This window comes from Chiloscyllium plagiosum, chromosome 6, assembly GCF_004010195.1.
Source record: "Chiloscyllium plagiosum isolate BGI_BamShark_2017 chromosome 6, ASM401019v2, whole genome shotgun sequence".
NCBI lineage: Eukaryota > Metazoa > Chordata > Chondrichthyes > Orectolobiformes > Hemiscylliidae > Chiloscyllium > Chiloscyllium plagiosum.
Genome location: NC_057715.1, coordinates 32256659 through 32281205, shown reverse-complemented (window position 1 = coordinate 32281205; position 24547 = coordinate 32256659). Strand labels below are relative to the sequence as shown.

The 24547-nt window shown below is 39.0% G+C and overlaps 1 long non-coding RNA gene across 1 annotated transcript in view; it reads right to left on the bottom strand.

The window, feature by feature from the left end:
* LOC122551123 overlaps positions 1-24268 on the bottom strand; it is a 72991-nt gene extending 48723 nt beyond the window's left edge. The window contains exons 1-2 of the long non-coding RNA XR_006312016.1: positions 24195-24268; positions 206-250 (exon numbers count right to left, since the gene is read on the bottom strand). This is a non-coding gene — a long non-coding RNA (uncharacterized LOC122551123). The remainder of the gene's footprint in view (positions 1-205; positions 251-24194) is intronic.
* Positions 24269-24547: the final 279 nt, after the last annotated feature.

The window sequence follows — 24547 nt, the reverse complement described above, 5'->3', positions numbered from 1 at the left end:
GGAAAAAAATAAAAGTTTCAAATCATTCATACAGGTCCAATGCACATTTATACAAAGGTGATCTCTTTGATTATCTTTATTGATCATATTCTTCAGTGTACTTCCTGCTTTTAAAAGTCACAAGGTAATTAGTGGTTTCTGTAAAACTCTTCAAAAATAATGGTGTATATTAATTTCAGGCAATATCAGTAAACTCATATCTTACCTTTCTTGAGGAATGATCCATTGTAATTCAGCTTCAATGTTGGGACTGAAAAATACATGTAAGGGCATAATCAGTCTACATAAAGGTTAGTCCACCAGAAGCTAACACAGACCTATGCTCGAACAGGCATCGCTAGTGCATGCACATGAATTGGAAGGAATTGTGTCCCCAAGGCACTAATTTTTGGAAGTTAAATGTTCACCAGCTAAATAAATGCTGTGTCATCAAATAACCTTGAATAGTTAGAGGTAGACAACTCCATTAAACTTTGCTAAGAAATTCTTCAACTGTCTTATCTTTACTTGAGGAAGACCTCGGGACACTGTTCTTGTCGACATTTGCCTCAGTCTTTTTACACCAGAGTACAGGCTGCATTAGTCATTCTAAATTGAATTAGGATGTTGGGTCTCTGGAGTCTACATTTCTTGGCTGTGTCAAAAAGCCCTTGGCACATATAGCAAGTCACAAAGTTATAAAGCAAACAACGACTTCAGCATAGGAATTTATCAAAACTTTGCTTCTGTCTTTTGTGAAAAAGAAATTTAATGACATAAATGATGTTGATTGCATCATGTCATTATTTCCATACATTAAGGTGAAAATAGCATAGAAATCATTTGGCTTTTCTATTTGTCTGAAACAATTGAGGCACTGTTAAATGATATATCTCAGAAAGCACTCCTTCAATTATGAAAATTATCAGAGACGTAGATGTATATATTCTATATTGGAAACACTTGATATTCACAATACTAGAGTTATCCTCTGGGAGTATTGCAGGATATAAAAATACTGTTTCTGTTATCTTGTTATTTTATTTTACATAATTTTTACTATTGTATAATTTCCCAGTGGTACCAAATATGAAATCAATAGCTTTGCTCCTCCTTGCTTAAAAATCACTATTTGCATATATTTTTATTTTAGATTAGATTAGATTACATTACATTACAGTGTGGAAACAGGCCTTTCGGCCCAACAAGTCCACACCGACCCGCAACCCACCCATACCCCTACATTTACCATTTACCTAACACTACGGGCAATTTAGCATGGCCAATTCACCTAACCTGCACATCTTTGGACTGTGGGAGGAAACCGGAGCACCCGGAGGAAACCCACGCAGACACGGGGAGAACGTGCAAACTTATTGGAGTGCTTGCTTTGGTGAAAAATCCTTTAATGAGCTGCAGTGGTTGATTTAGCCCAGTTGGCTGACAGGCTGGCTTGTGATGCTGAGTGGTAATTCCTGCATTGGCTGAGGTTACTATGAAGGACTCTCCTTCTCAATGTCTCCCCTCTCCTGAGGCATGATGACCCTGAGGTTAAACCACCACCAGTTGTCTTGTTCCAATGAGAGAGCAGCCCTATGCTCTGGTAAGAATGTGGCAACTTTACCTGTTTACCAATATCAGCATCACATTTTCAGCTAACCAACAAACAAATAAAATGAAAGTAAATAATTGTTAATAAATGGAGGCATTCAATCATGACACACAATGATCTATGACTTCTGCCCTGTAGAGGCTGCAGTATAAAACAAAAGAAGACTAGTTTGAGTTGGTGCTTAATGGTAGCATTCCCAGAAATTCAATGTCAAGTAGGTGAAAGAAGGTTATGGTTTCCAAGGAGGGAGGTCCTCAGTTTCAGGCCATGTATTGAGATCAGGCTGACCAACCATTTCCTATGTCAAGCAGCTATCTCCAGGATGTTACGCCCACAATATCAACAGCACAGTGCATATTCAACCTGCTGCTTCCAACTGAAACTTTGCTCATATGATTTCTCAAGTAGATTTCACAGTGCAATTTATCTGGATTTCATGATTGACTTATTGGAGTCAATAAGTCCAATATTATTGCCCAATCATATTGCTTGGTGTTACTTTAGAGCATAACTGAGGAGGAATAAGAAGTGATGAACAGCAGATGAACAGGAATCTACTAGTTGACAGTTTGTCTCTTTTCAACAGCTGAGTATCGGTTTTGCATTTTACAATATCCTAATTTCAAGGAAGGCTACTGTCAGACCCTTGATTTTATGTCTATGTGAGAAGATGTGTCATTCATGCTGCACAATTGAATATGAATGAATATACCAGCTCCAGCTGCATATTCAAACAACACAGTTTCATGTCTGCTCAAGTCTTCCAGAGTAACTATATATCTGTTTCTATTTTCAGGACAGCTTTGGTCATAATACCAAATCTAGACCTGTACCTCATTGGAGTGATGAGATGACAAGGGGTAAAATGAGCAGATTAAATCAAATAACATTAATTTCTCATGATGCATGATTTAGTATTTCTTGAAATCAATTCATCATTTAATATATCAATACCTTCAAGCAATTATCTATATTACGAAATATGATCAGAAATACAGACTGACAGCAATTGTGAGTGCTACCTGACCTTTCTGAAACTATTTCCGTTCTAAAGTATTGCACTTAACATTGCTTCACTAATTTTAATTTTATAGGAGTGATTCATTTCTGACACAGACTAATTTAATTCACTTAATACATAGATAACCATAAAGTCTTTTAATATGTTTGAGTTATGACTGAAGTTTGTGAGATCTGGGTTATTCACGGTTCTGATTATATTAACATGCATATATAGAACTGGCATGATTTACAATATGCATTCTATGCACTAGCTAAATGCAACACAAAACATTTTTGACAGGTTAGTATGGCTTCTTTTTCAAAAGGTTATTTAGCACTGAAGTAGATATAACTTGCTTTTATCTTCACTTTTGACCGTATATATTGCACCGGATTTGAAAAACTAAGAATATTTTCAAAGTCACATTAGTGAAATGAACTCTGAAATAAGTCAACTTAGTTTCAGACTTTTTCTATCACTTTCTAACACAATATGTGGTCTTTCTTTCAAGATTATCAAAAACATCTTATTCATTGCCAACATCTATTTTTACACAGAGACTCAAAGTTTGTGAGAAGATTTGTAGCTCGGGTGCTCGTTGTTGTGGTTCTGTTCGCCGAGCTGGGAATTTGTGTTGCAGACGTTTCGTCCTCTGTCTAGGTGACATCCTCAGTGCTTGGGAGCCTCCTGTGAAGCGCTTCTGTGATGTTTCCTCTGGCATTTATAGTGATTTGCATCTGCTGCTTCCGGTTGTCAGTTCCAGCTGTCCACTGCAGTGGCCGGTATATTGGGTCCAGGTCGATGTGCTTATTGATTGAATCTGTGGATGAGTGCCATGCCTTTAGGAATTCCCTGGCTGTTCTCAGAGAAGGCAGGGGCCGAAACATCTGCAACACAAATTCCCAGCTCGGCGAACAGAACCACAACACAGAGACTTTGATAACATTGGGCTTTCTACTAAGCACTGTCCTTTTGCCTTTGAAGAACCAAGTGAAATCCTGATCATTGGTAAAGAGTGACCCATTGCAACAGAGAGCAGGAACTTCAATTTATTAATTGAAACTCGAAACAAAATAAATAAAATTCATCCAGCATTTATAGGAGCAATTAAAAAAAAAGTTCATGAATGTCAATGGGCAATGTTCATTTCTTTATTATAATGAGAAACAATGACATTAATGAAATAAATTATATGACCTACTGTACTGCAATTTCTTTAAAAGATAACTGCTGGCAAACATATATCTTTTGATTTTTAAAAAATCACCTCAATGATATCATACTAGCAGAATTTTCCTGGTTAACAGAACAAATCTATTAAATTCTATCTGTGCTATTGACTTTAATGTGAACATTTTGTGAATTCAGATAAAATGTCCTTATTTTTGACATTTTTTTAAAAACAAATTGCTTGAGTTCACCTTAAATATGTGTAATTTGATTAGATTTTTAACTAACAAGGGATTCAGGGGGATAAATAGGAAAATAGAAAAAGTCTAATCAGCCACAATCTTATTGAATGGTGGAGGAGACTTGAGAACCTGAATGGTCAATTCCTGCTCCTAATTTCTGTGTTCTTGTGTTACTGTATCAGTCAACAAGGTCCTTTGTCACTTTGCTTTCTGATCCAGCCTGCTGGACTTTTACCCAAAATGTTGATCTGTTCCAGATGCTTGATATTTCTTGCACAGCATTTAAATTTGTCCTCCTGAAATAACTGCACAGAGGCTGGTATCCCATCACAAAGTCACCATTTATTTTCATGTGCACTGTACATGGGATGTGACCAGCCAGCTCAAAGCCAGTCCTTAGACTGAAGAGACCTTCTGAATGTCCTCTCTATATCGGTCAGCCACGGCTCCCTGGTTGGCCCATGTTAACAACACCAGTCAAGGATCTCATGGTCACTGAGATCCACCTGACCCGGCTTCCAATGACTCTATCCCTCCCTGCCTAGATCCAGGAGTGTAGGCCTGCTCTTTCTTTTGTAACTTCTCTTAAGATGTTCTCACCCCATGTTTTGTTCCTCTAATTCAGACTCAAACAGAGAGACATGTATCAGAGCACAGTCTGTCTATTGCACCCCAAGTGTCTCAGGAGGGTTTCTGCCACTTTTTTCTGGTGGTAACAGTATGGAGACTGCATCCATCTTGGGCTCTGAGGTTTCCTTGATGCTGGACAGAGGGGGAAGTGTTCTCATGGTTTCTCACAGGCCTTTCTGGCTGATCTGAGGGGCCAGGTATATTTTGTTCTGCCGTGTTTGCATGAACTCTACTTTCAGGTGGCTCATGCCTGAAACATTGATTCTCCTGCTGCCTGACCTGCTATGCTTTTCCAGCATTCCACTCTCAACTCTGTTCTCCAGCATCTGCAATCCTACTTTCTATCAGCTTTCAAGTGATCCACATGTTTGTTCAGGGCCGCTTCACCTACACGAAATTTATATGTCATGGTATCTGACCTCGCATCGACCTCGCCTCGTACCCATTCAGACCCACTTCCATGGTTCTGGAGCCAAACTTCACCTCCTGAAGTAAGTGGAGGCGTCTGGCAGGCATTGGTGCTCCTGATGCCACTTCACCCTCAACCCATGCTCAGAAATATCAGTTTAACTGGTTCAGAATCTTCCCCTGATCAGCAACTTTGCTGGAGCTATTCCTGTAGTTGCATTAGGGATGGTCCTATAATCGAACATGAACTGAGACAGTTTGGTATCGAGTGGCTGTTTCTTTAAGTCTGCCTTCAATGTTTGAATCACTCTTTCTGTCAGACCATTGGACGATGGATGGCATGGAGCTATACAAAGATGCTGAATGCTATTCGACTTTAGGAAATATTTGAATTCTCTGCTAGTAAATGATGTCCCATTGTCCTTGACAAATACTTTTGGGAGTCTGGGTATAGCAAACAATGCTTGCAGCTTTTCAATCATCATCTTGGAGTTTATCGAATGAACTCTGTGCACATCCAACCACTTTTAACCACAGTGACCAGGAGCATTGAGCCCATGAAAGGACTGGCACAGTGGATGTGTAACTGAATCGAGAGTTTACCCAGCCATTCTCACAAATATGAAGGTGCTCCCAGAAGTAAAGTTTGTCCTTATTGGCACTCTGGACACTGTCCCACCATCACACCATGTCAGCATCCAATCCTGGCATCAGAAATAATGCTTTGGCAACATCTTCATTTTGGAAACCCCTGGATGACACTGATGGTGATCAGCGAGTATCTGGCAGTGACTTTTACTCAAGACAATCACTTTTGTTCCCCATAAATAATACGCTGTCCTCTATGATGATGTGGTCTCATCATATCTGGAAAGGTTTCAATCCTGGTTGTCATGACCCTTCTGTTTCCCCCATTACCACCAGATGTTTTAGTTTCATTAGGACAGGATTGTTTTGTGTCCACAGTCAGATATTGTCAGTGATGACCGCAAGGGTGTCCAAAAACTTTAAAATCAGAGTGGACTCTTCCAGGCGAGGCATGGCTGGTGGAGCTACTATACTAGGAGGCAGCTCAAGGCATCGATATTTGCTACTTGGTCTCCTGTACATGGTTCCAACTTGTACTTGTATACACTGAGAATAAGGGCCCACCACTGAATTCGACCAGATGCTATGCATAGTACAGCTGTGTCTTCTGTAAGTAGCCCTAGCAGGAGTTTGTAATCCATTACTATGGAAAATTTATATCTGTAAAGATATTGGTGGAACTTTCTCACACCAAAGATGACCGCCAGACCTTCCTTCTTTATCTGGACATATTTGCATTAGGTATCAGTCAAAGTTTTGGAAGCATACATTAATCAGGTGCACTTCTCTATTGGGCCAACAGTGAGCCAACACTAACCTGATACTGTAGAGGGAGACATCGCATTGTCAGCACCACCTCTTGCTTGGGATCAGAATGGGCCAACACCTTAGATGACGATAGCTGCTTTTTCACTTCCTTAAAGGTTACCTCTTGGCTACGTGACCACTTCCAGGGCTGACCCTTTTTCAATAGCAGGTGTAAGGTTGCCATGATGAAGGCCAGATTACGTATGAATTTCCCAAAATAATTCACTAAAGAAAGATCTAAGCTCAGCTCCAATCACCGTATCCCTCCCCAGTCCTCATGCCCTACATTTTTTAATGCTCTAAAACCTGCCCCTTTATGTGATTCACCACAACACTTGATTGAAATGGTTTAAATAGATCCTATTCCAAAGTACAGCTTTGTCCAACACTGATGCCAATATGCAAAATCCAGGCCTTTCACCTGGCTCTTTGAGAGACACATATAACTGTTTAATCTGTTTGCCCCAACACAAGTTGATACTTGGCTCAGGCAACAAACCAATGATTATTATTTTTGAGGCTTTGGAGTCTAATTTAGATACCAGCTGTCTAGTTTCTCTTGGCAAATACAGCTCTATATATGTCATTCATTCCAATATGGATCATGACAATTGAATAATTCCCCTCTCACTTCAAATTCTTCTCCAGCTGCTGCTGTGTTTAACCCTGGCAAGGGCAGGCAACATTATCTGCTGAAATCTGTTCATTGCTGCTGGGATTGTTATTTATTTCCTTGATTGTTCTATCCCTCATCACTGCTACTATCCAGCACACTCTCTCCCCACTCGAGTAAGCTCCTGCACTATGTTTCTTTGGTCAGTTTATCCATCTCTCCCAAAATCCTTTCTCTTCCATGTGTAGGAAGTTGATTAAGGTTTTTCATCAACATATCCTGGATCCCTATATCACTCTGACTCTCATATAACTTTAAACAATGGATTAAGGCAGGAGAATAATATTTGCTTCCACAGAGCACAGGATAACAGGTAGCAGTTCAATCTGTTATTCACTTAACCTTTTCTCGACAGGAGTTGAATTTTATTGCCCTTTGCATTGGCCTTTGAATAGATTTACTTCACTTAAATCCAATCAGGAATAATAGATCAAATTATTATCCTCTGCAGTGACCATATTGTTATTGATAAAAGGAGCTAAAATAATTTTCATCCCATTGAGGGGAATACTTGAGCACAACATTGTTCATGCTGCAGTGCAAATGAAGTAAATTAACAAACTTTATCAGAGAGGCTATTATAAAACTGATATGAAAAATTCAGATGCCCTGGAAAAAGCATCTCGAGTTAGAAGACCTTGTTTGGGGAACGAAAAAGAGAAAATTAATTTTAATTAATTTTCAGGTCAAACATTGGATGTGAAAAATAGTTAAAACAACCTATTTAATGGCATTAAAATAAAAACAGAAAGCTGTGAATACTGGGAATTGGAGACAAAAATAGTCATGGAGAATCTCAGAAGATCTGGCAGCATCCGTACAGGGAAAAACAGAGTTAGCGTTGTGAGTCCAGTGATCCTGGTCATTCCCCAGTACTATACAATAGTTTAGTAACAGTTTGATGTAACAATGTAATTAACATAATTGAGTTACTCGATGTAAATTGGGTTTCTGTCTCAGGAAGGATGTTAGAAAAGATAGTATCGGATATGTAATTTCCCTATTGAATGAGCCAACCCTAGGAGCCCAGCTATCTCAAGAACAGTTCTGCTGAAACTCAGATCTATTATACCACTCAAAAACTTGCAGCATTGTCTCATCCATTCAATAGTCAATCAAGGTGAATAGCTTGCATACCTGTCTGGCTTGATTCAATTTGATAGTGAATGCTGCAAGCTTCCTGGCTTAATATCTCAGTTCCATTAACACCTATTCAATATCATTAATCAACATAGCCAGATTGTGTATCTATCTGGCTAATCGGATCCAATTCCCAGCACACTGTTCACTTTTTCCCAGCATGCCATGCAGTTTGCCAAAGTTGCTTCCATGTCCCAAAAAAGTTATTAGTTTATTTATTTAAAAGAGAAATTTCACTGCAAAAAAAAGTAGCGCAAAAAAGCAATGTAAGACACAGAAGCACTGAAGAGTCCATGTGCTATAAAAGCAAAGCACGATGGCTGTGGGTCTCCTCGTAAACACACAGTGAGTCAAAGAAAGTGAGCTAAAAAGTACAATATGCATCCTGTGTAGATGCAGGAGAAAGTGTGTGCCCCTGCATTCTAGATAACTTCATAGAAAACACAGGTTAAGTGTCTCCAAAGTAAAGCCCTGGAGGGCTGAAATCGCCTATGAGTTAATCTGAAGGAAGCCATGATGCTGAGGTGAGGCTGATGGATTGGCAATGCCAACTTATCTGGACGAGATTCAAATTTTCTTCTTTATTTGTATTTTCTCACATTTTCTGACTTTTATCACACTGCTCAAGAAAGCAGAAAATTTCATTTGAGATCTAGTTTCGCACTCAATGCTCCTTGTGAGCTCTGCGTGAGCCTAAAACATTAATTGCTCAACAAATCTCCCTTCATAGTATTGTTTGTCATGCAGAGGAGCTACTTTAGTGAAGTTGGTGTCATCCTGGGCCTCCAGCCTACTGTCCAGCTCACTCTGCTCCATGCTTCCAGCCCACTCTGCTCTGACCCTCACACCAATGATGTCAACATTGTTCCAAGGTAATTTTTTTTAAAAACACTTTAAAGACTTTTAAAAAGAAAAAAATGGGAAAGAAAAGGAAAAACAAATGAAAATAACAGACAGAGTGAAGAAACCTAAGGGGTGCATGGTGGCTCAGTGGTTAGCACTGCTGCTTCACAGCGGCAGGGACATGGGTTCGATTCCCGCCTCAGGCAACTGTCTGTGTGGAGTTTGTGCATTCTTCCCATGTCTGCTGGGTTTCCTCTGAGTGTTCCGGTTTCCTCCCACAGTCCAAAGATGTGCAGGTTAGGTAAATTGGCCATGCTAAATTGCCCACAGTGTTAGGTACATTAGGCAGGGGGGAATGGGTCTGGATGGGTTACTCTTCAGAGGGTCAGTGTGTACCTTTTGGGTCGAAGGCCCTTTTTCCACACTGTAGGGAATCTAATCTAAAAAAATTCTGTTCTTCAATACCAGGTTCATAACTGTAGGCAGTACTCCAGAGGCAGGCACATCCTCTTTAGTTATAAGAAGAGTTCCCTATTTTTAAAATCCAAGCAGCAATAATGGTCAAAATTCCATTTGCCTTTTTAGTTATTTTCTGCACCTGCATATTCTCCTTTTGTGTTTCATCTAGAACACCTAGATCCGTCTGTACTGTATTTTTTTGAAGTCTCTCTCCATTTAAATAGTAGTCTGCCATTTGATTCTTCCTAACCGACCAAAGTGCATGAACTCCTGCTTCCCTGCATTAAACTCCATCGTGCAAGTTTTTGCATACTGACTCAACCTATCTATATCTCCTTACAAATTCCTTATATCCTCATCACCTATATTTCTATCATCAGCAAATTTGCATATATTCCTCAACCTCACGAATACATATAGTAAATAATTGAGGCCCTAAGACTGACTAATTATCTCTTTCCAACATGAAAAAGTCTAGTTAATCACAATTTTCTATCATCTGTGTGTTCACCAATCCTCAATCTATGCTAATACATTACCCTCAATACTATAAGCTCTATTTTGTGCAATAACCTTTCATTTGATACTTTATCAAATGCCACAGTTTTGATTAAATGTCTTGAATTTAATTTTTGTGGAAACAAATTTAATGTGTTTATCACTTTCCATGGCTTATTATATGAACTTGGCTCTTTTTCAAAGCTATCCTTGCATTTGAAAACAGAAAATGAACAAATACTTTTTATTTATTTTATATCATCATAACAAACCTTTCATGAAATGAGCTGAAAATGTGTTGCTGGAAAAGCGCAGCAGGTCAGGCAGCATCCAAGGAGCAGGAGAATCGACGTTTCTCAGGAAGGGCTTCAGGAAGGGCTCATGTCCGAAACGTGGATTCTCCTGCTCCTTGGATGCTGCCTGACCTGCTGCGCTTTTCCAGCAACACATTTTCAGATCTGATCTCCAGCAACTGCAGTCCTCACTTTTTCCCTTTTATGAAATGACCCTCTTGAATATCCTGGAAGTTATTCTTCATAATTTTATTATACAAATGTTTAGCTCACTTACATTAAATCACTCTACTCTGTTTATATAAAACTAGAATAAAAGAGTGTGATGCTCATGAAACTTTTAGACTCCTGTCAGATTGAGTGATTCATTGGTTATTTTGAATGACATATATTGAACCCTCAATCTCTACCTTAGAACCAACTAATCACTGATGCCTTTTCTTTCATATACTCCTCTTATCCTCTAATGGGGCATCAACAAAGTGAAAAGGCATGTTGGCAGTCATATATATTCCAAAAGACTGCAAGTGGGAAGATATTCTTAATGATTTCTATGACACCCACTGAAATAAGTGACATAAAGTTGTTCTATATCCATGTCGGAGATGAATATTGGTAAATTGAATGTGAAAATAGTATAGCATGTTTACAACCTGAGCTTTAAACTTTACAATTATAAGATACGTTAGTTCATTTGGCAGGATGGTTTGGATTGCTGAGTGATGCCAACAGTATGGGTTTAATTCTAACACTGGCTGAGGTTATCATGAAGGACTCCATTTCTTAACCTCACTCCTCACTCCTCACGTGAAGCATGGTGACCCTCAGGTTAAACCACTATGAGCTGTCTCTTCCTAATGAGAGTACAGCCCTGTGGATCATTAGATTATGGTGACTTTAATTTTACGTTTTGAGTTTGGCACACAATTTTGAATTTAAAGCATATTTAATGAAATGTATCAAATTTTACACAGGTCTGTTTTTAAAATTTAAAATTGCTCTCTCCTGTCATAATAATTTGCAATTACTTAGTGTAGAAAAAGTACCAAAGTGCTTTACAAAACTGTCAATAAAAGAATCTGCTTTTGCAAAGAGTATTTAGTTCTTGAATGCTCATGAGCAAAACCGGATGGATTAGAGAACATGGAATCTGTAACTCAGAGTCAAATGAATGTAGTGTTTTTGAAAAGCAGATCACTCATAGGCAGAGGGTAGTGTGTGTATGGAATGAGTTGCCAGAGGAGGTTGTGGAGGCTGGTACATTTACAATATTTAAAAGGCATCTGGATGGGTATATAAATAGAAAGTGTTTAGAGGGATATGGGCCAAATATGGCAAATAAGACTAGATTAATTTAGAATATCTGGTCAGCATGAATGAGTTGAACTGAAGGGTTTGTTACCATTCTGTATATCTCTATGACTCTATTTAATTATCTGGTTCCTGCACAACAACCACTATATTAATTTCACTTCCCACAAAGTCAACAAAAACACAGGTAAACAAAATGTTGATCTTCCTAACCCAATTCCTTTAGTCATTGACTTGAATGATAACATAAACTATCAAGTTAGATGTTTTTGCTTATTAACAAACAACAATCCATTATTAAAATGTGTACTTTTTTCCCAATTAAACAACATATCTATAATTATATAAGTATAATTTTACCTATCTTATCTCAATTCCTAAAAGTTTATACAGTCCTGTGCTTTCATTCCCATGAGTCTTATGGCTATAGTGGAGATTCTAAGAAGATTTTCTTTTGGACAAACCTAGGAGAAATTACAATGTGTTAACTATACCAGATGGACTGATGTTAAGCTGCCTTTAGACCTAATTGCAGCACACAGAAGAGAATGTATTTACCTAATGGTTATGCGCCTATTTGTAAATAATCACGAGAACTACCTGTTCATCTCCATATTGGCAGAAAATGTTTAGCATATCATAGAAGCCCTACAGTCTGGAAACAGGCCATTAGGCCCAACAAGTCCACACTGACCCTCTGAAAGAGTAACCCACCCAGACCCATTCCCCTACGACTTGACATTTACCCCTGAGTAAGGGCAATTTAGCATGGCCAGTTTACCTAACTTGCACATCTTTGGATTGTGGGAGGAAACACATTCAGACACAGGGAGAATGTGCAAATTCTACACGGATAGTCACCTGATGCTGGAATCAAACCAGGGTCCCTGGCACAGTGAGGCAGCAGTGCTAATCACTGAGCCACTGAGTCACATTTTACAAAGTAAAGCATGACACTTTTCTTTCTAGAATGTTAGACAGGCTAAGCATGTTATCACACTACAGACAGAGGTTACAAAATAGTGCAATGGATTGACAGATTTCAATCACTCCTGGTCTGACATCTGTCCATGGAATACAGAATGCTGTTTAAGTTAGGTTTAAAATGAGCGTCTTTGGCAGCTCAGAAAATTGATCCAGTGAATAGCTGTGATATACCAAGCAGACATGTTTCAAGTTTAATGCTGTGTAAGCTGCTTTGAGTCAGTTAGCATTGCTGTTAGCACAGCAGCCATAACTTAGGAAGACAATGTTGTCTCAAGCTTCAATCTCTGGCCATTATCCAGTAACACCACTGGAAGCGAATGTGTTGGAATTTATGCAGTCACATATTGCATTACTGTGATGATCCTTTATGACCACTTAACTAACACAAAGCTCCTTATTTGAACATTGACCGCTTAGGTTGATGTATTAATGCCACTGGCACCTGTGAAAATCTACCCAGCAAATGTCAAAAGTTTCATGAAGGAATCAAAAAAGTTGCAATTGAAAATTATTTGCAACACTAACCAAACAGCTACAATCCCATCTTTGTTAACATTGCAAGAATTAAACGTCATTTTCAAATTTCCTGGATGATCCAATTGAATGCATGAGCACATTTAGAAGTCAAGATTCATTAGGATGCATGATTGCTCCCAATAACACTTTGCAGCGCTATCATGTTTAATTATTTGATATTCTATTGTGTATCTGTTGACACCTCACCGTCCTGCAAGCTGTTAGTCAAGACTGTAGGTATGGTTGCAGAGAGACTGAAATAAGCAGTAAGCTTGGAATTGTAAACATTTAAAGCAATTGTAATAAAGAGCCTGTACACACATAGAACCTAGTGAAAATCATCTCTACAAACCTCTGAGCCACAAAACACAAAAACAATATGGCCAGAGTTAAGAACCATGGCACAGCATGCAGCTAGGCAGGAGGAGGCAGTTTCAAGTAGCAATATATCAGATCTACCACATTACTGACATAGCCGGAAAGTCTGATATTTACCTGCCATTTTGGGAGCAGATTCACACTATGCCACTAAATGTTCTATCCATGACCCTGTCAGTAGAACCTGCATCTACACAGTTGGAAGGTAGTACAACTCTCCTCATTAGATATACTAGCTTCCACAAAGGTGCTGGTTATGACTGAGACTACTCATGCTTAAATTGATGGCAGAGAAACCCCAATCAGCTTTTTTACCTCACTGATTTTACTTATCTTGGACAGGACAGATAGTGGCTGTCTATCTTACACGTAAATTAAAATAGTGGAAAAACTAATGCATCTAAGGCTCTATCATTTTCTCGTTAGTACCGCCAATCTCCAGTTTAAAAAATTGATAAACTGGCAGAACTCAGACGATTTTGTCCCCTTAAACATGACTGCACTGTTTTTAATTATATTGAGCTAGCGTGAATTTAAAATTGTAGAGGTACATCTTGGCCTCCCCACCTGTGTGACTCAGTTAATTTTCTACTTAAATTATACTGGCCTGGTAACACTAATCCAAAGCATTACCTGGACAGTCAAACGTTTCAGTAAGGTGAATTTTGAATGCTAACTCATGCACAGTTAATGTGATACTGACAAGCAAAACAAAAATTATGTGCAGTTATAGTAGAGCTGCGAGATAAATTCCCACCTACACAAAAGGTTACAGCACAGAATGAGCACATTCGGCTCATGGCGCCTGCACCGAATGCATATCTCCAGCTGTAGCCCTATAAACCTGCACACCAATTCAATCCAAATCATCATTCAATAATTTCTTGAATGTCTGAAATGAACTTGCCTTCACCACATTTCCAAACAGTGTATTCTACATCCTAACATCTTCAACCATAAATATTGTTTTCTCACATCATCCTTACTTGATTTGGACATCCCTTTAAATCTCTCACTTTTTATGTCTATTTACTCTGTTCAATCTGAAAATCTCAACCAAATTTCCTCTCAGCCTTCTTCTTTTCAAGGACAAAAGTCCAAACTTCTTCAATCTATCCTCAAAATTGAATTTTATCATTCCTAGAGCAATGTTTGTAAATCAATTTGCTGTGGATCTGTGTTTTTTCTGACAGAAGAGTTGGAAGGTTAGCCAAACAGACGCACTCATATTCCAAATAATGATTTGTTTCAGGGTATGAACCCATTTATCTGTTGGGTGCATCCTTTGCCTTGACTCTTTCACAGCACTGGCATCTCGATTTTTGGCTTTCCTGACCAATCACAGATTCTGGGCGGGACAACAAACAAGATATGTCAAAGAAAAGATATCTTGTTAAAAAATAATCATTAAAAGGGTCAGAATGGCTGTACTGCATAATTAGAAGAAAGTGAGGACTGCAGATGATGGGGATCAGAGCTTAAACGTACCCGAAACGTCGATTCTCCTTCTCCTTTGATGCTGCCTGACCTGCTGCACTTTTCCATCAACACATTTTTATGTTCTGCATAATTGGCAATCACCGGAATAGGAAGTGACTTGGGGAGGCTAGTCCTGAGTTTGTCACTCTCACCTGGAAGCCTTGCTCTGGGATCTGAGGGTGTCCAGTAAGATGAACTCTCCCAAGGATGGGAGGAGGAGACCAGCTCCTCCACCAAGCAGGCAGGGATGTAAATGGCTAAGAAAGCTAGCATGAGTTGAATTAAGGCACTTTGTACCTGTGGACAGTGCCCCAAAAGGGTCTGTACATCAGGGGTGGCTCAACAGACGGGTAGCAAGACACTGTCAGGTGGAAAACTGCCAGCACACATACATACAACAATTTTGCAACTTCAAATATTCTTTTCTCTCTCTCTGTAAGGTGCTCGCATCCTCACCTGAGCAAGCCACACTTGCACATATCCTTATCGGAGTACTATTTCACAATCCAGTCACAGACTTACAGTCTCAGATTTCTGCAGGAGAAATGAGTGCAGAACTCCAGCAGGAAATAGAGAACTCAGCTGGGTCTGGGAAGAGTGCTCTCCAGTGATAGTCTGGCGTTCAAATGGATATCAGATGATTATTGGATAGAAATGGTGTACAGTTGTTGCTGCTCTTCTTGATCCTCACCAGAGGTTCAAGGTGGAATCGTATAAAATGTGTCCATGCTGTGGGGTAAGCAGAGAACTGGGAATTGAAAGAAAAGATAAATGAAGTGCAAGATGGGCATATAGATTTCTGAGAAGTTGAAAATCATGTCTCAAGCACACAAGGTACTTGAGCATCAGCCTTTCACCAGGGCACAGTTGGAATTATTCATTCTCACTCTTCCAAAGATTCCCAATTTGACAGTTTCACTGAACATGCACTCCTCTCTAGCTCTCACCTTATTGACTCGGGGGAGTTCTACAGTTCCACACAGCTCAGCAAACTCATGCACTGACTGCTTAAAAGCAGAATGCTGGGTGAAATCCATAGTTAATTATCTCTTTGAATAATTTGTCTGACAGTTCCAGGTTAAGGCGACAGAATTGGATGGTGTGGCATAATGCTAGGGAATCTGCTGCCCAAATGAATAGGGTCAGCCAGCAGCCAATGCCACTGTCTGTGGCTTGCACCCAAACGACTGTCCCTTTGCAATTCAAGTTCTGCCAAAAGCAAAAGAAAACCATGATGCCAAGATCTGAAAGACATCATTGTGATTTGTTTTTTCTGTTTTCTGCCTAACAGCTGACCAAATTAGCAAACTGCCAGTTGGGAAAGATGATAAGGGAATGCTACAGCTCATGGTATGAGGGCCAGATTGCAAGCTGCATATCAGAAGGGCGGTGGGCTGGTTCAAAGGCAGAAGTTCATCAATTAGGGATAAGTCTGGAACTTCAGGATTTCTGGAGAAGGGGGTTGTGGTTGACTGCAAAAAGGGTTATATAAAGGCTGTGAATGTCAGAAGAAATGCTGGATGATTCCTTGAATGGCTAAGAGGAGCACTCCTGCTCCTCCTGGCCCACAGGAAGTGCCAGAAAATCACTTCCATTCTTTGAGCAGCAGTTCCATTCCTTCTTTCATTGGAAAGTTTCTTGAATAGTAAGTAATCTGACTGGTAGTAGTTAAATGTAACTCAGGCTCCCAATTCTTGTGTATTGACAAGTAAAAAGCTTCTTTACTCACCCACAAACTCAACTGGTTAGATGAACAGGATCAAAGATGTAGGTGAACATTCAATAATGCCATCCTAATGTGTCAGGGTCATATTTCACACCTTTAAGTCATTATCATAGAGTCATTGAGTTGTACAGCACAGACACTTTGGTCCAACTTGTCCATGCTGGCCATATCCTAAAATCATCTAGCCCTATTTGCCAGCATTTTTCCCATATCTCTTTAAATCCTTCCTATTCCATCTAGACGCTTTTAAGTGTTGATTGTACCACCACTTCCTCTGGCAGCTCATTTCAGACACGCATCACCTTCTGCACGAAAATGTTGCTCATTAGGTCCCTTTTATGTCTTTCCCCTCTCATCTTAACCCGAGGCCTTCTAAGTTAGGACTCCCCTACCCTGGGAAATGACCTTGGCTATTCATCCTATCCATGCCTCTCATGATTTTACAAAACTCTATATGGTCATCCCACAGCTTTTGATGCTCCAGAAAAAAATAGCCCCAGACTCTTCAGCCTCTCCCAATAGCTCAAACCAACCTGGCAACATCCTTGCAAATCTTAACTGAACCCTTTCAAGTTTCACAACATCTTTCCTATTGCAGGGAGACCAGAATTGAACACAGTATTTCAAAAGTGGCCTAACCCAATGTCCTGTACATCTCTAATGTGATCTCCCAAACCTCTATTTGATGAATTGACCAATAAAGCATACTAAATGCCTTCTTAACCATCCTGTCTCCCTGCATTTCTGTTTTCACGGGACTATGAACCTGCACCCCAAGTAGAGTCGGATGAAGCAGCAATGCACTTTGCGCAGTCAGAACAGATTAATGTTTTTCTCCAGTCTGAACTTATTGGTGACTCAGTATGTGAGATGAGTGAGTAAATCACTTCCCATACTCAGAGCACATGAATGGTTTCTCCCCAATGTGAACTTGCTGGTTTTCCAATAGGTGGAATGACAGAGTGAATCCCTTCCCACATTCAGAGCAAGTTAACAGCTTGACCCCAGTGTAACTGCATTGATGCATTTCCAGCTGGGAAGGATAAAGAAATACCTTCCTGCAATCCCTACATTTCCTCAGCTTCTTCACAATCTGACTGTGCTGCTCTTTTGACAGGTCAGATGAATGTTCAAAGATTCATCCACACACAGAGTTGTGCAGAGTTTCATCAAGTGTGAACGCTGCTTTTTCCTTTCATTTTCAAAGTCTTGTGATAATTAGCTCTGGATAAACAGAGATACTGTCAGATCTGGATGTGGTTTCATTTGACTTCACTAATTCCAAACCAACCTTCCAAACAGAAAAATAGCCAATGACAGTGAAACCAGAAGAACACACATCACATTGTGGAACTGAGGGAATTAATCTGATCATTTTTGGTGCTGACATTTGGGGAGTAACATTAGCACGAAAACTGCTGGATTATTATTAAAACACAACATTAAAAACAATAGTTGTTAAAATAAACTTACAGAGCTAGAGGTGGGAGAGGCTTTTTTATATATCTATAAATTGACCTTGTTAATGCTTTCTAACGCTAATACGCTCAATCCCTTTAATTTGAAGAACTAGGTGCAATTACAGAAGCAAAACCCTAGAAATCTGAAATAAAAATAAAATGCTGGAAGTACCCAACATTTCTGTCAGTGTCTGAAATGGTAACAGATGCAGTAACCATTGCAATCCTGAAGATGTGTTTAGATGATCACAAAAAATGTGTTCAACATTTTTCCCCACCATGACCTTCCTGTTCCATTTTTGGTTACAGAGCTGGGCTGGGGAATATTAATATCAATGTCAATGCTTTAGAAAAAGAACAAATATGAATAGAGACAGAAAAAGATTAAAAGTAATGTGGTGCTTTGTCAAAATCAGGCACAACTATCAGTACATGACAAGGTTACAGGAGGTTAATGGTCCCTAAAAGAATTTATAATAGAAGGAAACAGTCAAATCAGTATTAGTTTAATCCTTCTAGAGTCTCAGACACATTGTCAAAGGATCTAACAGTGTCAAAGATGAGTTGCCAAAGCTATTGAATGTCTGAGAAAGCTGACTTCACAATAGCATTTTGATATGAAGACCTGTGCAGTATCACCACAGGAGCAAGGTGACTAAAGGTTTGTTACAGACAGTACCAGTAAATTCAAAACATCATCGTGTTGAATTTATGTTATTTCAAGGGAATTGTTTCCCCTAAAAATGCTCAATGTTTTAAATACCTGAAGTCTTCTATCATTTTGTAAACCCTGCACAAGTGATAACTGTTTGTATTTCAGGCTTTACAAGATATTAACAAATGTATAAACTCATCACTGATTGATGATTAATTATGTCTTATAAACTGTTGCATTTGTCAGCAATCTATATCATTTATTAATAGATTGTATTTCCTAAATCCATGTATTCTTGCATTACTTACCTCAAAAGTGATAAAAGGCTGATAATTGGAAACATAAATCTCCAAACATTTCTTTCTCATGACAGTAAGCATTATTTTTGGAAAGCCACAATCTGTCTTCCAAATTCAAACTAAAGGAATTATTTGTAAGTGGTAAACCTATAAATTATGGGAGAGTATCTCTACATTCTTCAGAGCTCAGCAAGAAATATTACTTGCACAGATCCAATCACCTGGTACTATCCAGTCCACCTTCTGCTTTCACATTTATTATTGTAAGATATTATGCAAAATTATAGCAATTTTTCAATTTATGTATTGGATTTTCTTGTCTTGAAAGATTTTGATTTTCCGTTGTTCCAAATCTTCATTTAAGTTGAATATTTATGTTTGAAATATTCACAAACATTGACCTGATTGACTTTCACATGGTTAGTTATTAGATTATATTTCCATTGTTATTGAATAGCTATTTCAAAACATTGGTTAAGTAATACAAACAAGTGACTGCTTCTTGAAATAATACGTGCCAGAATAGTCATGCAGCAAATGCTTTGGTCATAATGGTGGCTAATTCTATTTTGCATCACTGAGCAGGAAGTGGAAGTTAGTCGTTCAACAAACCAGTTTAAGCCTCATTTCTTTTCTAATGATGTTAAGAGGACAGAAATTCAGGTCTGCTGTGAGATTTTCTGCAGATGTGCTAGCACCCATTTTTCATGTAGTCATGAAACTTAAAATGATCCTCTATAACATTTTCTCTCATATTGTGTGGCATTGCATCACAGGATGATACGCAACAACACTTTCAATTAGAATCAAACAGCTGTTTGCACCTGACCTGAAACTGTTCTATGCTGCAGCAATAACATCCATGTGGTGTCTCAGTTTCACGTGATAAGTGCTTTCTTTGACATAGTTAGAGCTTTCTGCCGTCTGTAGAGCATTCAGGTGTTTATCTTGTTATTTGGTGGTTATGCTAATAATGGTTTTGAATTTGGAGATGGATTCTAGATCAGCCAGCCCTATACCTTTCAGATAATTAAATGACGTTATAACATGTGATGTTTTTGTATATACATGCCCTGATCTCACTTTCAGTCAACATGTTCAGACACTCAGCTATCTTTATAGAACATACAGTACATCAACAAACTCTGAACCCAGATTATGTTCATATATCGGTGGCACAGTGGTTAGCACTGCTGCCTCACAGCGCCAGAGACCCGGGTTCAATTCCGGTTTCCTCCGGGTGCTCCGGTTTCCTCCCACAGTCCAAAAATGTGCGGGTCAGGTGAATTGGCCACACTAAATTGCCTGTAGTGTTAGGTGCAGAGGTAAATGTAGGGGAATGGGTCTGGGTGGGTGCGCTTCGGCGGGTCAGTGTGGACTTGTTGGGCCGAAGGGCCTGTTTCCACACTGTAAGTAATCTATGCTATCTATGATATTGTAGTATTGTAAATAGTTAGCATTATAAAGAAACTTCAAGGTATCTGATTCATCAAGAACACAATGATCTGTCTTATATGTTACGTAGGCTAACCCATTGAAAATCACAAGCCACATCAGATATAACTCCTTTACAGTGCATCTCTGAAAGTTAATGCTACTCTGTGTTCCTTATTAGTATTCTGATTAGTAGCCCTGTTTATCATGTGTGAGATTTGGGTTCAATTAACTCATGTGAAGGATGATTTATAAGGTGCTGCTTCTCCAGATGGGATCACGAGATAAGCCAGGAAACAACAGTCTGGTTAGTCTACCCTCACTGGTTGGGAAACAAAACTGAGGAGCAGAATTAATCTGCATTTGGAGAGGCATGGATGAATCAAGAATAGTCAGATAGTTTTGTTAAGGGAAGTTTATGTTTGACCAACTTGATTAAATTTTTTGAAGAGGTGACCGGGTGTGCAGATGAGGATGTAGTGTCCTTGATGTAGTGTCCTTGGACTTAAGCAATGATTTTGATAAGGTCCTACATGAGAAACTAATAGCAAAGGTAAGAGCCCCTGGTAACTAAGGAAATTTGGCAAATTGGATCCACAATTGGGTTGAGTGACAGGAGGCAGAGGACAATGGTTTAGATTTAGATAGATTTTAGATTACTTACAGTGTGGAAACAGGCCCTTCAGCCCAACAAGTCCACACCAACCTGCCGAAGCGCAACCCACCCAGATCCATTCCCCTATATTTACCCCTTCACTTAACACTACAGGCAATTTAGCATGGCCAATTCACCAAACCTGCACATGTTTGGACTGTGGGAGGAAACTGGAGCACCCGTGGGAAACCCACGCAGACACGGGGATAATGTGCAAACTCCACAGTCAGTCGCCTGAGGCAAGAATTGAACCCAGGTCTCTGGCGCTGTGAAGCAGCAGTGCTAACCACTGTGCCACCGTGCCGCCCAATTGAGGGGTTGAGGGGTATTTTTCCAGCTAGAGGTCTGCGTCAAGTGTAGCCCAATAAGAAACATTTTAGGGACCCTTGGCATTTGTGGTTTAAAGAAATGATTTAGATTTCAATACAAACAAAAGAAAACACAGAACTGCGAATGCTGGAAATCAGAAACAAATTGCTGGATAAACTCAGCAGTTCTGGCAGCAGCTGTGGAGAAAAGGCAGAGTTAACATTTCGGTCCAGTGAATCTTCTTCAGAACTGCATATCTACCTGGATAAGCTCAGCCTCAGTAAATGTTCTGTTTGAACTAAAAGAAACTCTTCCTGAAGATTTTTAGGGTGTATGACATAATTTTGAGAGTTTTGCTTTCTGTCCACTTCCCTCATCATGTAGCTTGTCCTGCTTTGTATGTATTCAGTCATGCGGAAGAGGAAGCATTACAAGGCTACCATGTCTCAGCATGAGTTTTAAAAAGAACAGTCAAAAAACAACCTCCAGAAACCAGGCCACTGCTTACTGATTGTCTAAAGTTTGCACAATGTCCAAAAATACAAATAAATGAGCAAGCAATCAAAACAAGTAATGGAAAACCTAACATCAAATAGTTGATCTTTTAAGTAACACTGGTAGAAGAGAGATCCTTCATATTATTTAATGTTGTGTTCAGTTGTGCATGTTTAAGACAGGGCATTAGAAGGCATTAGTAATTGTAAAATGGCAGTGCTGGTGAACTATCCTGTAAAACTACCCTCGTAAGTTAGAAACTGGGTAGCTATAACATGGGACCTACATTTAAGATGTTGTTTTCTTTTTGTTCATAAGCTAAGCTTCTGTGTAACCAAACCTCTATACCATATCAAGATGACAAGTTTGCATATGTGTATATCTCAAATATCATTTTTTATGGTATTGGATTGTCACACAGGACCTAACACATAGACAATTTGGAACTTAATTTCCCCAATTACTGCGAAGTTAGTTATCAGGAAGCTATATTAATTAGCTACATCCCAACACCTTTCATTAAATCAACTGTATATGAAATGTTGTGCAAAAAATATTTGCATTTGCCACTATTTTATCAAAGAAATGTCATGCACTGACCACTCTCATGAAGAGGTTGTCTGTTACTTGCACTGAGCAATGCAGCATCGTTGACTGATCACTGCATAATCACTAGACATGTAGCTGAAAGCAGCTAGTGCCACAGATGTTAACAGATACTGTCAGTGTTACTGAAACTGCCAAATTGATCGTAATTGCAGGTTGAGCATCTAACTAATGCTTTTTTGATTCTTGACAAATTCCAGTTTAAAACTCTACTGAACTCAAATCTGATTCATTTCACAAGTATCTATCTTCTTTTTAAACATCAAGCCTTAAGATACAGTCAATTGTCTATTTATTAAGTTTCATATTAGAAGCAGACATTCAGCCAGTACAAGAACAAAAACACCAAATATGGGACAAAGGGTTTCAGTTGTATTGTGCAGCTATTATACATAGTTAACTGTGTTACAAGCAATTGGATAGGATATTATGAATATAATTGGTGGCATCAATAGGGAGTAATACATTTTTGCTGTCTGGTGTACTGATTCAATCAAATTTGGTGGTGATGTCTGCATCAATACCTGTACCTCTTGTTCAAGGGAAAGAGCATTCCATAATCAAAGAGCTCTACTATTTTTCTAATGGGGTACTTCTTGCAACTCAATAAGAAGTCAATCTTGCATTTTTTTTAAACTTGCTGAGATTATCTAAGAGAGTTATTCTCTCTGTTTAAACTGTCATTCAGAAGGGTGGCACAGTGGCTTTGTGATTAACACTGCTGCCTCACAATGCCCAGGACTCAGGTTTGATTCTGGCGTCAGGTGACTGGCTGTTTGGAGTTTACATATTCTCCCCATGCCTGTGTGAGTTCCCCCCCCTCCCTCCCCCACAGTCCAAAGGTATGCAGGTTCAGTGGATTGGCCATGCTAAATTGTTGATAGTGACGAGCAATGTAAATTTAACCATGTTAAATGGGGATAGGGTGGGGGTCTGGGTGGGATGCTCTTCAAGGGTTGATGTGGACCCAATGAGTCAAATGGCCTCTGTCCACATTCTCGAGATTCTTCTACAATTTTCAATGATATGAGTACAAATTTCAAAAAAAAAGCTAATGTTGGAAACCTGAAATAAAAACAGAGAATGCTGGACAAACTGGACAGGTCTGGCACCATTAGTGGAAAGAAAAACAAGATTACATTTTGTATCCAGTATGATTTAAAGAGAATAAGATCTGAATGGTTTTCTCAAAGCATATCCAAATTAATAATACTGCCTTTGTAAATAATACAACATTGTAAGTGAATCTCTGTTATTTAAAATTGAATTTGTAGTTTTTGAGACAGAATTTAACTAAAACAGAAACAGGAAAAGAAAAGTGAAAGAATAGGTAACAGTGAAAATGGAGCCACCCAGTTTCTAAGGAAACAAAAACAAACACAGTTTTGGAATCAAAGCTTCAGGCAAAATGAACCTATTGTGGTGCAGAACAGGCATAGCTCAGATCAGAAACTAAAACCTGGTTAATACAGCTACTTAGGTTATGAAATATCACATTGGTGGGTCTACCCCAAATTGATTGAGTTGAGAAAATCCTACCATTTGTATTGAAGACTGTTCCCCATAGAAGCTGGGCTGGTTGCACATTGTTGTCAGCTAGTGATCAGAATCACTCATGGGAGAGATACTGAAATTCTTTGTGAAGTGCACGTTGTTTTGAAAGACACTGTGATTGTATGTAATAAATGTAATCTGATTAGACAGTTGAGCCAATAGATACAATCTGTCCTATTTGTAGCTGTCATTTAACATGAAATTCATTGTTCATACTCAACAATAATTTGTTTGCTATTTCATGTTTAACTCATGCCAATTCTAAAAAATTAGACCAAAGGATAGATAGTATTTAACGTTTGCACTACTGGTTTTGTGTTCCTTTTGTTTTAATTCTT